This window comes from Sus scrofa, chromosome 14 (genome assembly GCF_054392235.1).
Source record: "Sus scrofa isolate SSC_HxYL_T2T_F1_AM1 chromosome 14, Sscrofa_HxYL_maternal_Yorkshire_Landrace_v2.0, whole genome shotgun sequence".
NCBI classification, from domain to species: domain Eukaryota; kingdom Metazoa; phylum Chordata; class Mammalia; order Artiodactyla; family Suidae; genus Sus; species Sus scrofa.
In genome coordinates, this window is record NC_139396.1 from 64,488,556 (window position 1) to 64,498,602 (window position 10,047).

Below are 10,047 nucleotides of genomic sequence, written 5' to 3' on the forward strand. Positions count from 1 at the left end.
AATCCAATCATGACCCCCCACCCCCGTTTAAAACCTGCCATGGCTCCCCATTGCCCTTGGGCTAAAGAGCCGAGTCATTGACTCACAAGACCTTGGAGGGCTAGTCCCTACATAAATACACTTTTCTCCTGCACTTTGAACATATCATGAACTGTGCAGCCACAGGGCCTCCCAGTTGGCCTAATTAGCCCCCGAGCAGCCTTCAAATTCCAGCTCAGCGTCTTCCCTGGTTTCCCAGGTGAGGCCAATCCTCTGGGGACATGCAATTTTCTTCTCTGCTGAAGGCCTAAGCGCACGTGTTGGTTGACACTGGTCCGGTACTTTAATTCATTTCAGTTCCCTCCTAGACTAAAGTTTTCTTGAGGGCAAGGACCAGGTCTAATTTTGCATTCTATCTAACCAAGAGCCCTGCGCAAAGTTGAGGCTTGATAGATATTGGATGGATGGGTGGATGGGTGGTCCAACCTCCTTAGAAACAGTCATGTCCAGGCAAAGACTGTCAGTCTAGGGAAAACCAGGCAGCAGGAAAAAAATCTTGTCTTGCTCCTTGGGCTTGAGTTGATCCCTCCTCCATCTCCTTCTTGAATTGGTGACCCTCCCCCATTATTCCTTCCAGAACATGGGACTCCGAAATCTGTCATGGGGTGAGATGTGAACCCTGACTTTTCTTAGCTGTGTGGCCTTAACCAACTGAGCCTTAACATTCTCATCTGGAAGCCGGTGCGTGAGGCTTATGTTTGAAGTGATGAGTCCAGAGCAGGATGCCTAGCTGCTGGGGAACAAAGGTAGATATTATCTTTTAAACTGTCAATGCTTCTTCCTACCCTGGTGCCATCCCAGCCATCTCCTTTAGCTTCTAAAGAAAAGTATCCAATAAATGTTTTCATTCTATGGCGGGGCTCTTAACCTCAGCTCTCCTGAGAGGTTTTGAGTCTCAACTGACTGTTCTGTACATTGCAAGATGATTAGGGGCATTGCTGGCCTCTGTCCACTAGATGTCACTAACACCTTCGGAACAGCCAACTATGGCAGAGGCAGTGAAAATCACCCCAGGATGAGAACTAGGGATTCTGGTATTAGGGATTCTTATCCTGGAGTTGTGGGGAGGTAAGAATATTTTTAAATAAGGATTGTGGATGAAAGAGTTCCTGTCATGTCGCAGCGGAAACAATCTGACTGGGAACCATCAGGTTGTGGTTTGATCCCTGGCCTCATTCAGGGGGTTAAGGATCCAGTGTTGCTGTGAGCTATGGTGTAGGTCGCAGACGCAGCTCTGATCTGGCATTGCCGTGGCTGTGGTATAGGCTGGCAGCTGTACCTCTGATTAGATCTGTAGCCTGGGGACTTCCATATGTTGCAGGTGCAGCCCTAACAGGCAAAACAAAAACAAAAACAAAAACAAAAAACCATTGTGGATGAGAATGTTTTCCCAGGGCTGCAAACAGGGAGAGGATCAATTAAGACAAAGTGTGCACAGCAAGCGCTTTCTCTATGTGGTATGCAGAGACAGATTTGAATAAACTGTCAGAGCTGGAAGGGGGCCAAGTCTCCCACTTCACAGGTGGGGAAACTGAGGCCTGGAGGCAAGAGCTTTGTTATTGGCAAGTGGCAAGACTTCAGTGCCTAAAACATGCACATAAATGTCTAGGCATTTAATATGTACATGTATATGAGCTATATATTTGCTATATTGTATAGAGCAATTCTGTTAAAGACAGATATGGAATCACAAGCAGAAAAGGAATTTTAGATTTTTTTTTTCTGTGTACCCTGTGTGGGCCACATACACACATGAGTACAGCCCAAACTTTTTGCTTCTTTTTGGTAATTCTGGGAATAGAAAGTGGAAGGAATTGGGGGTGCATTTGCCGCCTGTGATCTTTGGTCTTTGAGCCTCTGAGGGAGGAGAAGTCAAGGGTGGGCAGGGCAGGAAGTACCCAGGGAACAGGTCTCTGAGGGACATCTGTGGGCTCAGTGAGAGGGTGGCGCATTCTGCCTTTTTGTGTTATCACACTGTTTTGGTGGCAGTGATTTGCTTTTGAAATGAGAAGGGCTGGAGTTTACCTTTGATTTTACAAGCAAGTTGGTAACAAATACACAGCAATGACCAGAGGGGATTATGAAGGGGAAGTTAGGGGGTGTCTATCTTCCAACCTTTTGACACAGCCCTTCAGAGCTTTCCCAGATGGCACTGGGGGGCCCTGGAGGGTTTTGAGAAAGAGCGTGGCATGGTCCGATTGGCATTGGAGAGCATTCTCTGAGGCTAAGGTGTGGGATTGGGCAGAGCGGGGAGGGGCTGGAAGCTGTTTTCTTTGCACTGTCGTGGTGGCGGGGGTGCTAAACGATAATGTGGGACTCTGGTGCACCCACTCCTTGTAAGTGGCCCTTGGGCGCCCTACTGTCTGCTCATGGTGTTCCATGTGGATATCTTTCATAGCACATTTGTGTATTTCTTGCTTCTGACATTTCTTGTTCTTTTTTTAAATCTTTTTTTTAAAATTGTAGTTGATTTACAATGCTGTGCCAATTTCTGCTGTACAGCAAAATGACCTAGTCATACATATATATATACACTCCTTTTCTTGTGTTATCTTCCATCACGGTCTATTCTAAGAGATTGGATGTAGTTCCCTGTGCTGTACAGCAGAATCTCATTGCTTATCCATTCTAAATGGAATAGTTTGCATGTACTAACCCCACACTCCCCGTCCATCCCACTCCCTCCCCGTCCCCCTGGCAACCACATGTCTATTCTATGCCACTTCTTTTATAAGAAATAAAATAGGAGTTCCCATCATGGCTCAGCAGTAATGAACCCAACTAATAGGACATGGGTTCTATCTCTGGCTTCACTCAGTGGGTTAAGGATCCAGCATTGTGGTGAGCTGTGGTATAGGTTGCAGATGCAACTCAGATCTGCTGTGGCTGTGGCTGTGGCGTAGGCTGGTGGCTTATAGCTCTGATTCGACCCCTAGCCCGGGAACTTCCATGTGCCATGGGTGCAGCCCTAAAAGAAATAAATGAATAAAATAAAATGCTACCATTACGGTGCAATGTACCCCCCTGAATCCGTCCCCTTTCCCTACGTTGCTTTAAAGTAACCACTTGCATCTTTACTTTTTTACTTTTACTCCATATATGAGTATCCATAAATGGGCATAGCATTGTTTCTAGACTTTCCATAAACACTACATTCAATAAAAAACAAACAAACAAAAAAAAAAAACCCCAAAAAAAGGAGTTCCCATCATGGCTCAGTGGAAACAAATCTAATTAGCATCCATGAGAATTCAGAGTTGATCCTTGGCCTCACTCAGTGGGTTAAGGATCCGGCATTGCCGTGAGCTATGGTGTAGGTCACAGATGTGGCGAGGATTCTGTGTTGCTGTGACTGTGATGTAGGCTGGCAGCTGCAGCTCTGATTCGACCCCTAGCCTGGGAACCTCCATAAACCATGGGTGTGGTGCTAAAAAGACAAAAAACAAAAACAAACAAACAAAAATTATACTCAACATAGCCTTTTGTGACTCTCCTCTCAATATCATGCTTCTAAGACTTATTCATGTTGTAATATACAGTAGCTGTGGGTCAGTCATCTTAACTGGTGTGGGGTGTCTTACAGTATGGATATAATGCAAGTTACTAATCCCGTGTCCAGTTGATAGGCATTGATGGTGCTTCTCGTTGGGTGTTACGATAAACTAAACTGCTGTGAACACAGGTACCTTCACAGTGTACTTTAACCTTTCCTGGAGTGGCCCTGTGGCTGTTTGTGCTGAGAGCAAGAACAGTGTAACTGAACCTAAAGGACCCTAGTTTCCTTATTCATGAAAATAGGGATAATAGCGCCTACTGTACAGGAGCATTGTGCGGATTCGTGTATTAACGTAGGTGAGCACCTGGAACAGGGCGGTGCCATGCAAGTGTCTGATAAAATTTTATGCTGTTATAAATTGAGCTTAGGACAAAGGGTAAATGGAGCTGGGTAACAGCCTCCTTTTCCAGGCTGTGGAACTTTGGACAAGTCCAGTCAACTTCTCTGGTCTCTCCTTCATCATCCGTTAATCAGGGTGTTATAAAGATTATGTGAGATGGTGGTTACTGTATAGCAGATACTCAGCAAAGATCCATTTTTCTCTCCTCACTTCCATTTCCTAGCCCTTGTGAGGTGGTTCTGGCACATGTTATTATCCTCTTGGGCAGATAAGGAGAGTGAAGTTCAGAGAGGTAAAGAAACTTTCTGCAGATCACACAGCATGTCAGGATGAATGGACTTTCTCCAGGCAATGCTCAGGGGTTGGATCCTCAGGCTGTTTTTGTAAATCTCCAGGGCTTCATCCCCCAAACACGGGACACCCCCACCCCTCACACTCCATCCTCCACTCCTGCCCTCACACACCTCCAGCCTGGACCTGAAGCTTGGCCACTCTTTGTGTTCTTGCCACATGGAACGGATCTAAACAGCCCTCCACGTGGCCTCTTAGAAACAGCCCCTAAACACTCCCGTATCATGGCAACCACGGAATCAAAACAAGCTCTTAATAAAACATCATAATGGGGTGGGGAGGGGGAGCCCACCCTCCGCCCAGCGCCCCTTTGTTAATTCTCACCCTGTGCTTTCTCACCTTGCAGAGCTGACGTGGTTCTCCTTGCATCTTCCCAGTTAAAGGAATTTCCCCCCAAGTTGTTTCGCTCTAGCTGGCTGGGGCTGGGAGCCAAGTAGCAGGGTTTAAAATATACAAAAGGGAACAGAGCTGGGAGAAGAACCATCCCAGAGTGGGTGCCCCGGGGCGGCAGAGTGGAGTGGGTGCTGTGCCCTGTTTAGATCCCTCCTGACACGTGGCCCCTCAGGCCCACTGCTAGCCCTTAGATGGATCCTTTTGGGATTTCGTCCCAAGTCCCAAACGTAAATCTGGGGAGGCCCAGGAAGACCATCTGATCCAATAGTTTCCTTTTTTTTAAAGCAAAGAAAATGTTTTCAGGATAAGCTGGCATAAGGCATCCTAATGTGCAAAGCAGATAAGAGCTTGTTGGAGTGGCAGTGGGGGGCCTGGAATTCTGCCCTTGGAGTCTCGTCACCCACAGGAGCCCTTTGGCATTAGCTTCCAACATCAGGGCCCTAAGCATGTTCAAGGCAAATGCAGTCCCTCCATTTACAGATGGAAAAACTACTATAAGGGACAGTAATTATTAGCTAACTACTATTTTTATATTGATGTATAATTGATTTACAATGTTGTATTCGATTCTGGTGCATAGCAAAATGACTCAGTTTTGTGTTTATATTTATCTATTTATTCTTTTCCAAATTCTTTTCCCTTGTAGGTTATTACAAAATATGGAGTATAATTCCCTGTGCTATACAGTAGGTCCTTGTTGTTTATCTATTTTATATTCAGTAGTGTGTATCTGTTAATCCCAAATTCCTAATTTATCCCTCTCCCACCTTTCTCCTTTGGTAACCATAATTTTGTTTTCTATGTCTGTGGGCCTATTTCTGTTTAATATATAAATTCATTTGCATCATTTTTTAAAGATTCCACATATGAGCAATATCATGTGTATTTGTCTTTCTCTGTTGGGCTTCCCTCACTTAGTGTGATAATCTCTAGGTCCCTCCATGTTGCTGCAAATGGTATAATTTCATTCTTTTTTATGACCAAGTAATAGTCCATTGTGTATACATACCACATCTTTTTTATCCATTCATATGTCAGCTGACACTTAGGATGCTTCCATATCTTGGCAATTGTCAATAATGCTGCTGAGAAATGGGCTGCATGGATCCTTCACCACACAGCAGTCAGAATGCCATTATCAAAAAGCCTACAAGTAATAATGCTAGAGAAGGTGTGGAGAAAAGGGAATCCTCTTACGCTATTGGGGAGAAAGTAGATTGGTGTGGCCACTATGGAGAAGAGTGTGAAGGTGCCTTAAAAAAAAATAAAAAATAGCGCTACCATATGATCCTGCCATCTCACTCCAGGGTCTGTATCTGGAGAAAACCGTAATGTGGAAAGCTAACTACTCTTATTTACACTTAAAAGATGCCAGGCATAGGGATATGGTTTTACGTGTCTAATAGGATCAAATCACCACAACTACCTGATAAGGTAAGTGTTGTGATGGTCTCTACTTTGCAAATGAGGAAACTGGAAGCACAGAAAGGTATAGTTACTTCCCAGAGTCACACAGCTGGTGGGCGGGGGTGGACGTCAGAGCCCAAGATGGTTGATCCCAGAGCCTGTGCTGTTACCTCCTGTACAGCCCAGGGAATTTGAGGACTGTTGAACAGGCACATGGGAGCTGAGCCAGGATAAAGAGGTGGCCTGGTGGGAAGCTCACAGGATGTGCAGGGTTGGGGCTCTGGCTGTTGCGTAGGAGAGTGGTGGTAAGTGGCTTGTGAGTATGGGAGAAAGAGGAAGGAATCCTTGAGATCACACTGGGGAACTTGGAACCTAGGAGCTACAGCAGATGCTTGAGCTGGAACGTCACATCCTACCCTTGGCTGCGCTTGAGTGTTAGGACAATAGACCCAGAGTATTTTGGTAACAGCAGTCACAGCTGTGCTAGCCACTGCTCTAAGCACTTTATAGGCATGAATTTAATCACCACAAAACCTCCATTTTGCAAGTGACATCATCCCATTTTACAGATGAGGTCACTGAGGCTCCAAGGAGTGAAGTGGTTTGCCTAAAGCCACATACCTGGTTAGGAGTGGACTTGACATTTGAATTAAGACTGGCTGACTCCCAAGCCTACCTACCTATATCAGTTAAGTACGACCACGGAAATGCGACAGAACAAATGACCACAAAGTCTCAGTGCCATAGCACAGTGAGTGTTTATTTAGCTCACATGCCTAATGTGCATTGGTTGAGCCAGGCTGGGCTCAGCTGGGTTGTCTGTTCTGCTCCATGTGTCTCTCCTGGTATCAGTGGGTTGCCTTGGACTTGTTCTTCCTCTGGCGATGGCTGGAGTCCAAGGAGGCAAGCAGAAACATGCAGAGCCTCCTGGGGCCCAGGCTCAGAACCAGCACACAGTCACTCCTGCCTCATTCTATTGACCCAAGCAAGTTACAAGTCCAAGCCTAAGAACTTCAAGGTCTCTGAGTTAGAGAAGGAATACAGGGCTGGGGAAAGAACTGTGCTTGACAGCAGTGTCTATGCTGGTGAAAAATGTATCCATGTACTCTTTGATATGCTCGTCAAAAGGTGGGGGCCTTGAGTGTTGGGTGGGCTTCCTGACCTGCTTCTAATGACTAGAATACGATGGAAGTGACAGGTTGTCACTTCCAAGGCCAGGACACTGAGACTCCTTCCTTGCCCTTTTTTTTTTTTTTTTTTTCTTTTTGGCCTTTTCTAGGGCAGCTCCCATGGCATATGGAGGTTCCCAGTCTAGGGGTCGAATCGGAGCTGTAGTCACCAGCCTTCACCAGAGCCACAGCAACACTGGATCTGAGCCGCATCTGTGACCTACACCACAGTTCACTGCAACACTGGATCCTTAACCCACTGGGCAAGGCCAGGGATCGAACCCTCATGGTTCCTAGTCGGATTTGTCAACCACTGAGCCACAACGGGAACTCCTCTTTCCTTGCCCTTTTGAGGATCATCACTCTGGGGAAGCCAGACACCATGTTGTGAGGACACTCAAGCCACCTGATGGAGAGACCCATGTGGTGAGGACCTGGGGGCTCCAGCCAGCAGCTAGAGGAGTGAGCCCTCCTGAAAGCAGGTCATCTGGCCCCAGTCAAGCCTTCTGATGACTACATCCTCCTGACATGCTGATGGCAACTTCACGAGAGACCCTGAATTAGAGCTACCCAGCTCAGGCACTCCTGAATTCCTGGTCCACAGACACTGTGAGACAATACATGTTTTATTGTTTTAAGCTTCCAAGTTCTGGAACAGTTCAATATGCAGCAACAGATAACCAATGCAATGCCTCATCATCATGCCAGCCTATTGCTGCCATTTCAAATGAAGCTTCGATGGAGGCTGTTTTGTCTGTTCCCTGGAGAACCAGCAAAATCCCAACAATTTACCAAGATTAAAGGACCAAAAATACTCATGGTAAACTGTGGTTGTTAAGAAACATCTGTTCTTGAGATGCCCAAATTGGGCAGTTCTCAAAGGGAATGAAAATGTATCAGAGGATGGGGACAGCTGTGTAGGGATGGATGCCAACCCCTTGGCAGACTCAGCTTGTCACTCGGGTCCCTCCTTGGAGCTGAGGCAGGGAGAAGAATCAGACTCCTATAGCAAAGCACTGAAGGCTCCCTCCTGCTGGGAGGAAGGTACTCACATTTATCACTCCCTCCCAAGCCTACCTACCTATATCAGTTAAGTATGACCACGGAAATGTGACAGAACAAATGACCACAAAGTCTCAGAGAATGTGTGCCTCCTGAAAAGCCTGTATGTGAGGAACAAGGGTTGGGGTGTTGGAAGACTTTGGTTTTATGATATGGACTAATGGGTGAGAGGCAATATGGACTAGTGGTTACAAGTCCTGGGTTTGAATCCCAGCAATGATGTTTGGTAGCCTGGAGGCTTAAGAGGCTGGTCACTTACATACTCTGAGCCAGTTTCTTCATCTATAAAATGAGCACAAAATCTTTGCCTACTTGACCTGCCATTGTGGTCTGTCCAGTTTTGTTTTGTAGAACTCCTCCCCTACTCCATGTGTTCTGTGGATCCTGTAGCACATTCTCTTGGCCACTGTGATTGGTTCAAAAACAGGCATGTGACTCAAGCGAGGTCAATCAGATGGCTGTAGAGAGATGTTTTTCCTTTCTGTAAGTGCTAGGTTTAGAAGGACATGAGTCTGGTTGCCAGTGTCCACCATCACATGTGCTATGTGAAGAAATCTTGTCTAAGACCTAGGAAGAGATGAAAGAGCCTTGTGACATTGTTTATACTCCTGGATCTAGCTATACCTGAAGCCTACACATAATTTGTCCCACATGTCTACATTAGTCAAAGTTCTCTAGAGAAACAGAACCAATGAGTACACACACACAGACTCTTTCTTTCTCTCTCTCTCTCTGTTGTTCTGATGTATCTATCTATTTATCAGTAGGAAGAAATTTATTATAAGGAATTAGCTCATATGATTATGGAGGCTGAGCAGTCTCAAGATCTGTAGTCAGCAAATTGGAGACTAGGAGAGCTGATGGTATAAGTTCCAGTCGAAAACCCAGTAGTCTCAAGATTCCCAAAGAGGTGATGTTTTAGTTTGATCCAAAGGCAGAAGACCTTTGGATCAAAAGGCTCTCAGAAGGGAGGTTCCCTATTACTCAGGGAGAGTCAACCTTTTCATTCTATGCAGGCCTTCAAGTGATTGGATAAGAGCCCATTCACATCAGGGAGGGCCATCTACTTTACACCCCCCCCCTTCTATGGAGTTAAATGTTAATCTTATCTAAAAATCACTCTCATGGACACACTGGGAAGAACGTTTGACCAAATATCTGGGCACCCTGTGGCTCCCATCAAGTTGGCACATAAAACAAATGATCACAATATCCAAGTTCTGTCATCAAATGCCTTCCCCTGTTTGAGTTGATAGGACTTGCTTGCAATCAGGAATCCTGATTGATAGAAATGCTTGTTTCATAGGGATATTTAAAAGATGAATGAGCTCTTACACAATGCAGTGCCTGGGAGATGGTAAGGGCACAAAAATAATAATCCCTGATACCCGATGTAGAGAAACTTCAAAGGACCAGTGTTTCCCATTTTGCCCCCACTCTTTCCCACAGTCTTGAGCTCAGGGACTTCCTGTTGTGGCAGCAGTAACAAACCCAACTAGTATCCATGAGGATGAGGGTTCAAGCCCTGGCCTTGCTCAGTGGGTTAAGGATCCAGTGTTGCTGTGAGCTGTGGTGTAGGTCACAGATGCTTGGATCTGGTGTTGCTGTGACTGTGTTGTAAGCTGGCAGCTGCAGCTCCAATTCAGCTCCTAGCCTGGGAACATCCATATGCTGCACCTGTGGCCCGAAAAAACAAAAACAAAATAAAACAAAAAAACCCAAAAATCTTG